This window comes from Prionailurus bengalensis, chromosome D4 (assembly GCF_016509475.1).
Source record: "Prionailurus bengalensis isolate Pbe53 chromosome D4, Fcat_Pben_1.1_paternal_pri, whole genome shotgun sequence".
Taxonomy (NCBI): domain Eukaryota; kingdom Metazoa; phylum Chordata; class Mammalia; order Carnivora; family Felidae; genus Prionailurus; species Prionailurus bengalensis.
This window is the reverse complement of record NC_057359.1, coordinates 59,470,814-59,478,091: the sequence shown is the minus strand read 5'-3', so window position 1 is coordinate 59,478,091 and position 7,278 is coordinate 59,470,814.

Here is a 7,278-nt window from a genome sequence, read left to right as displayed (position 1 = left end):
TCTGAAATTTCCAATGGGGACATTTTTTCCAGTGAGCATATCTGATTTTGAAGTAGAAACTGAAGATAAAATAAGATTTTTTCTAAATTCTGTCCCTTCAATCCATTCTGCATATTGCTTTAAGACTAATTCTTTAGATGCACGGATCCAGGCCTCCCCCCCCCCCCCCCCCCCCCCCCCCGCCACCTCCCTTCCTGTCATCACTGGCTAACATGGTCCTGCTCAGTCCCCGCCTTCTTCCACAGGAACTTGGGTGCTCTCGCAGCCTCCCCGGCCTCTGCCCAGCCCACGTTCCCCTGCCCTGAGCACAGCACCCTTCCCTGATGCCTCAGTAACTCCTGCTGAGGCCTTCAGATCTCTGCTCCAGCGTCACTTCCCCAGGGAAGCCAGCTCCCACTTTCAGGACTAAGTCAGGTTTCCCTTCTCTGTGTTCTTGTGCCACCATGTTCCTGTTTTTCATAGCACTTAATTGTTTTAATTGGACTGTGCTGATTTGATGTTTCCTGCCCCTTTTGAATGGCAGCCACATGAGGCGGGGGCTCTGCCGTAGCTTCCTGTTTCAAGTGTCCTGCCCAGTGCCTGACACCTGGTGGAGCTCTGATTAACAGTAAAGAATCAGTCAAGAGAGTAAAAGGACATGTGGATATTCAGGATCATGGCGTTCCGGAATAGCCTTTTTTTTTTTTTTTTTTTTTTTTTTTAAATTTTGAGACAGAGCCAAGTGGGAGAGGGGCAGAGAGAGAGAGAGAGAGAGAGAGAGAGAGAGAGAGAGAGACACACAGAATCTGAAGCAGGCTCCAGGCTCTGAGCTGTCAGCACAGTGCCCAACATGGGGTTGGAACTCACAAACCGTGAGATCATGACCTGAGCCAAAGTCGGATGCTCAACTGACTGAACTACCCAGGTGCCCTAGCATTGTGGAATATCCTGTCTGACTTACCTTCCTTGATGGGTCATGGAGGTTGCGTAAGGATGAAACTTTTACACTGCTTGGGCTGCCATAGTGAAATACCACAGACTAAGTGGCTTAAACAACAGACATTTATCTCTCTTCAGTTCTCGAAACTAGGAAGTCCAAGCTCAAGGTTCCGGCAGATTTGGTTCCTGGTGAGAGGCCTCTTCTTGATGTGCAGACTTCTCACTGTGTCCTCATGTGGCCGAAGGAACCTCAATGAGCTCATCTAAACCTAATCACCTCCTGAGAGCCCCACCTCCAGGTACTGTTACATTGGGGGTTAGGCCTTCAACATACAATTTTGGGAGGGCGGGGGGCACAAACATTCAGTCTGTAACATGTATAAGCCTGAATGATGAGCCTAATGATTATTTCCTTAAAATAGTGTTGTTGACTGCTTGCTGCTTTGTTGCTGTTGAAGTGCCACGAAGGCAGTGACTTGTTTTAATAGAGAGCAAATCACAAAGCGTTTCTATAGTTTCATGGCCAACAGAAATAAAAGTTTCGGGGCACCCAGGTGGCTCAGTCAGTTAAGCGTCCGACTTTGGCTCAGGTCATGATCTGGTGGTTCCTGGGTTTGAGCCCCGCATCAGGGTCTGTGCTGACAGCTCAGAGCCTGGAGCCTGCTTCTGATTCTGTGTCTCCCTCTCACTGCCCCTCCCCTACTCGCCATCTGTCTCTGTCTCTTAAACATTAAAAAAAAAAAAAAGTTTCAGTTCAGGTACTCTTTGGGAAACCAGTCATTATTAGCAGTTCCTTGTGGTTATGTAAGGCAGAGGACTTGCTCCTGATCTGAAGCACACACTAAAAAATGGGGAATACATTTAGTTACATGGAGATGCTACCTTTTTGTTTCATACGACACTAGGGGAGAACTTCTTTCTCTTTCAAGGGTCATCATAGCTACAGTTGATAGGTGGCTCCTGGTATGTAGCTTCCTCCTTTCCCTTGGGCTAAAAGCAGCTTTGGAACTTTTCCTACTCTTCTAGAACAATTGAACAAGAAATTTCCAGGTTTTCTTGGGCTCCTCACTCCCCACTAGAAAATAGCCATAGAATTTTGGGGACAGATGGTAGGGAGTAGTGCGTATGTATGGGAACCAAATGCTTTTCATTTGTAATGTCTGCATAAACTGTGGAGGTAAAGGGTAAAAAGAAGCTAGGAGGCGAGGGCCTGAGTTTGGAGGTGTCCTAGGTTTCATAGGCCTTGAGAAAGCATGGGTGAAGTCCAAGACCAGAGATTTGCTGGATGTGTGGAGCTCTTCAAAGCTTCTGCTACTTGTGGTCCAGGAACAGAAAAGCATGTTGTTTTTGTGATTGAGGGCAATACTACATATATTCGAGTTCGTGTCAACTCAAACTAGAGAAAAACAGAATCCTTATTAATGGCAGTTTGTGCCTTTTATAGTTTTTCCCTTGTTTATTTTGTTTAGCAAATTTGCCATGCATCCATCTGCTCAGTACTGGAGAGCTGCCCTTTGAAGGACAATCATTTTGAGTTAGAAGATTCTAGACTTGGGGCGCCTGGGTGGCGCAGTCGGTTAAGCGTCCGACTTCAGCCAGGTCACGATCTCGCGGTCCGTGAGTTCGAGCCCCGCGTCGGGCTCTGGGCTGATGGCTCAGAGCCTGGAGCCTGTTTCCGATTCTGTGTCTCCCTCTCTCTCTGCCCCTCCCCCGTTCATGCTCTGTCTCTCTCTGTCCCCAAAATAAATAAATGTTGAAAAAAAAAAATTTAAAAAAAAAAAAAAAGAAGATTCTAGACTTGTGGGAAATACAGAGCATTGGCTGCCCAAGACCAATTCCGAAGTAAAAATGTAAACCTCCCTTGATTTTTTACTGACTCCCACACTAGATTAGGTCTCCTTCTGTGGCATATGATGACTGTTTCACCCCTGGCTCTCTCTCCATGGTGTTTGCTGTATCCTTCATGTATCCTTCAAGACCATGTGAAAACTCACTGAGGGCAGGGACTCTGATCTTTTTATCCACGGACTAGAGGTTCTCATAATAAATATCTACTCAGTGAATGAATCCTCTGATCCCAGATGTTGTCTTTATCACGGTTATTCTCCCTGTTTCGGAGACACTTTGAATTCCTTAGCAATGTCTTTTAAAATCATCAAGGAAGAATGCATATTGTATGATTCCATTTATGTGAATTTCTAGAAGAGGCAAAAAAATTTGTGCCGGAAAAAAGAAAACAGTGGTTGCATCTGGGAGGGAGGGAGGGGAAGTAGACTGGAAGGGGCATGAGGGAACTTTCTGGGTTGACGGTAGTAATCTATATCTTGATAGGGGTTTGGATTACACAGGTGTGTACATTTGCCTAAACTTCAGAAATATACCATTAATACTTGGGCACTTCATCATGTGGAAAATTTAAAACAAAAGAAAAAGATACTAAACGTTAATGACCTGTATTGCTGAGGATTTTTAGGGTACAGATATCTGCAATTTATTCAAAATACCCCCAAAATTAAGATCAATTGATGGGTGGGAGTATTAGACAAGCGATAGAACAATTCGGAAAATATTAAGGATAGAATTGTGGTAAACATGTTCACTGTAAAATTCAGCTTTGCTGTATGTTGAACATTTTCATAAAAAAATGCTGAGACACATTAGGGGCTTTATCACAGAATGTGCCATCCACATTTACAGACTGTGTAGTTTCAGTGTGTGTGTGCTCAGACTTGCACAAAGCCGCAGGATGCAAAGCCCTCCTTGCTAGAGGGGAACTGTGGCAGTTCCCACTGATCAGAGAGTATGGTGGCCACCTCCTCGTCCACTGTGCACAGATTGTCACAGGGCTAATCAACTTACTTTTTTCTTAGACTGCCCCAGAGGTGAGGGGTCTGCCCATCCCTTGAAGGGACAAGCGGAGGGATCATGATTTACCTGCCAATACACTGTAACTTTCCATAAATGCCAGGAAATCCTTTTAATTACACACATTTTTTTAAATGTTTTTTTCATTTTTTTAAGAATCTTAATTTTTGAGAGAGAGAGAGAGAGAGTGCGCGCACACATAAGCAGGGGAGAGGCAGAGAGAGGAGGGGACGGAGGATCCAAGCGGGCTCTGTGCTGACAGCAGAGAGCCTGATGCAGGGCTTGAATTCACAAACTGAGATCATGATCTGAGCCAAAGTTGGATGCCTAATCAACTGAGCCATCCAGGCGCCCCATACATACACTTATTACGTGTGCACACACACAAGTTGAGGTAATAACTGCTTAAACATAAATACAACATTTTCAGAACAGATCTGATACTTTGTATTTAACTTTTTAAAAAAAATTTTAATGTTTCTTCTTGAGAGAGATACAGAGCGTGAATGAGAGGGAGGGTGGGAGAGAGAGAGGGAGGGAGACACAGAATCTGAAGCAGGCTTCAGGCTCCGAGCTGTCGGCACAGAGCCCGACACGGGGCTCGAACTCAACGAACCGGGAGATCATGGCCTGAGCTGAAGTCGGACACTTAACCGACTGACCCACCCAGGCGCCCCATGTGTTTAACTTTTAAGAAGTAATCCTTGAACAATGAAATTTGGATCCTTCATTTTACCCCAAAATGAATCTTTTGTATAGTGAAGGGCTTTTTGCAAATTAATGTCAGTGTGGCAGTCTAGTGTACCCGTAATTTAAATGGCTTTCTTAGAGAAAGACAAATATCCTATGACTTCATTCATATGTGGAATTTAACATACAAAACAGATGAACATAAGGGAAGGGAAGCAAAAATAATACAAAAACAAGGAGGGGGACAAAACATAAGAGACTCTTAAAGACAGAGAACAAACAGGATTGCTGCAAGGATTGTGGGGGGGGGATGGGCTAAATGGTAAGGGGCATTAAGGATTAGACACCTGTTGGAATGAGCACTGGGTGTTATACACACAGGATGAATTACTGGAATCTCCTGAAATCATTATTGCACTATATGCTAACTTGGGTGTAAATTAAAAGATAAATAAAATTTTAAAAAATGGCTTTCAACAGAGGTGATTTCCAAAAAAAAAAAAAAAAAAAAAAAAGGCTTAAAAAAATGTTTTGAGTTGTCTGTGCCCTGGTTAGAGTTTCAGTTGTTCCTTTTCTGGATTGACTGTTAGCAACAGTTGCAGCCATCTATAGCTCACACCAGAGAGTGTATTCCTGTGGCAGGGCTCCTCTTCTTGAGTTAGAAGATAAGCCACACAGCACCAAGTCTGTTCCTCAGAAGGTAAGACAATTATTTAACTTCGTGCCCAGTAACAAATATCGTGTTAAATTAGGGAAGTCGAAGCTCTCAGTGGTGGAGTGCCAACCTGACAGTGTCCTGAGAATGGCCTAGCTGATGCGACGAACTGGTGTTCATAATATATAACCAGCCTCCAAAGTTACGATATTCTCTTTAAAAAAGGCAGGGGTGGGGGGACGTGGGGGGCTGGGGGGCTGAGTCGGTTAAGCTTCCGACTTCAGTTCCGGTCATGATCTGGCCAGTCCGTGGGTTCGAGCCCTGCGTCAGGCTCTGTGCTGACAGCTGGGAGCCTGTAGCTGCTTTGGATTCTGTGTCTCCCTCTCTGCCTCTCCCCCACTCACACACTGTCTCTCAAAAATTAATAAATGTTAAAAATATATATTATTAAAAAAGTTCTTTTAAATTGGCTTCCTTTATCTATATAGAGCTTCCCGAGATCTGTCATCCATGAAAAATTAAACCCTAACTACATTTTCTATATTTGTAGTTCTCAAGTTGTGGTGTCCAGATATACAGCATCAGCTGGGAATCGGTTAGAAATGCAAATGGCGACTCCAACCCTAGACCTATGAAATCAGAAACTCTGGGTGTGGACCCGGCAGTCTGTTTTCACAAGCCCTGCAGGTGACTCCATGCTTGCTAGAGATAGAGCACCACTTTTCATGTCCTCTGCCAGAAGGGAGGGCTTTGGAGGAAAAATCAGTGGACGCCAATTTGTGTTTTATTTGATTTTTTAAGTAAGCTCTATGCCCAACGTGGGGCTTTAACTCATGACCCGGAGATCAAGAGTTGCATGCTCTACCCACCGATGAGCCACTCAGGTGCCCCAAAATGTGTTGTTTTAAATTTGTGTTAATTTGTGGTAATTTGTTACATCAGTAATAGGAAACTAATATGAATCATTAATTCATTAACATTAAAACATGCCAAATGTTTCCTTAAAAAAAAAAAAAAAAAAAAAAACAACTTTTAAAATAGCCCAAACCATGTCTGTCAGAGGAATCACTGAAATAGTGGTAATTAATGCTGTGTTTAGTTGCAAATCAGTTTACCTAAACAATTTCACAAAATAATCTAAATTGAAAGGGATTCACTTTTTCTCCTCAATGACTTATTTTATTTTTTTAATTTTTTTTTAACGTTTTATTTATTTTTGAGACAGGGAGAGACAGAGCATGAATGGGGGAGGGTCAGAGAGAGAGGGAGACACAGAATCTGAAACAGGATCCAGGTTCTGAGCAGTCAGCACAGAGCCCCATGCGGGGCTCGAACTCACGGACAGTGAGATCGTGACCTGAGCCCGAGTCACACGCTTAACCGACTGAGCCACTCAGGCGCCCCTCAATGACTTATTTTAAAATGAGTGTTCCAAATGACTCATTTTTCTAGTAAATTAAAATAGTGTGGTAAAATGACCCATCACACTATTAAACAGTGAAACAAAAGGTCATTCAAGGGAAAAACGACATGTTCTAAGTGTATCTATATGAATACAAAAAAATCTATCAACTATGCTTCTTATTGATAACACTGTTTCACGGAATAAAGAATTAATTTACAAGGCTCTATAAAACTTGATTCATGTTGAATAAACGTGTAAACATCCAGCACATTAGTCAACAAATGTGAATCAGCTCCTAGTAAATGTGTTTTCAGTGTAAAATGCGAATTCTGTGTTTTAGAATGGTGGCCTTCACAAAATGAAAGGTGCATATGCCAGTGGAAGCATAAGATGATCCAGGAAGTGCAGGAGGTAATGTAGAACTTTGACTTTTAAAAGTCCTATCCTTTTAAAATACCCTTTTTCTCTTTGCATGTTTTATAATGTACATAATCAGTACAATATTTTATATATAATATACACATGTATAACGTATACACATATATAAACATAACCAAATTTTGGAGTGTATTTAACTTTTCAGGTAAGGGTTATATTATTGAAAAAGTATAGAATACCCACTACAAGAATCATTAAGCCGCTGCCCCGTCACAGCCTTATGCTTGATTCTGGTCTAAAACACCTAAGCAATTTAAACAAAATTTTCAAACGGCTGAATCCAAGTTTGCCATCCACTTTTTGAGGT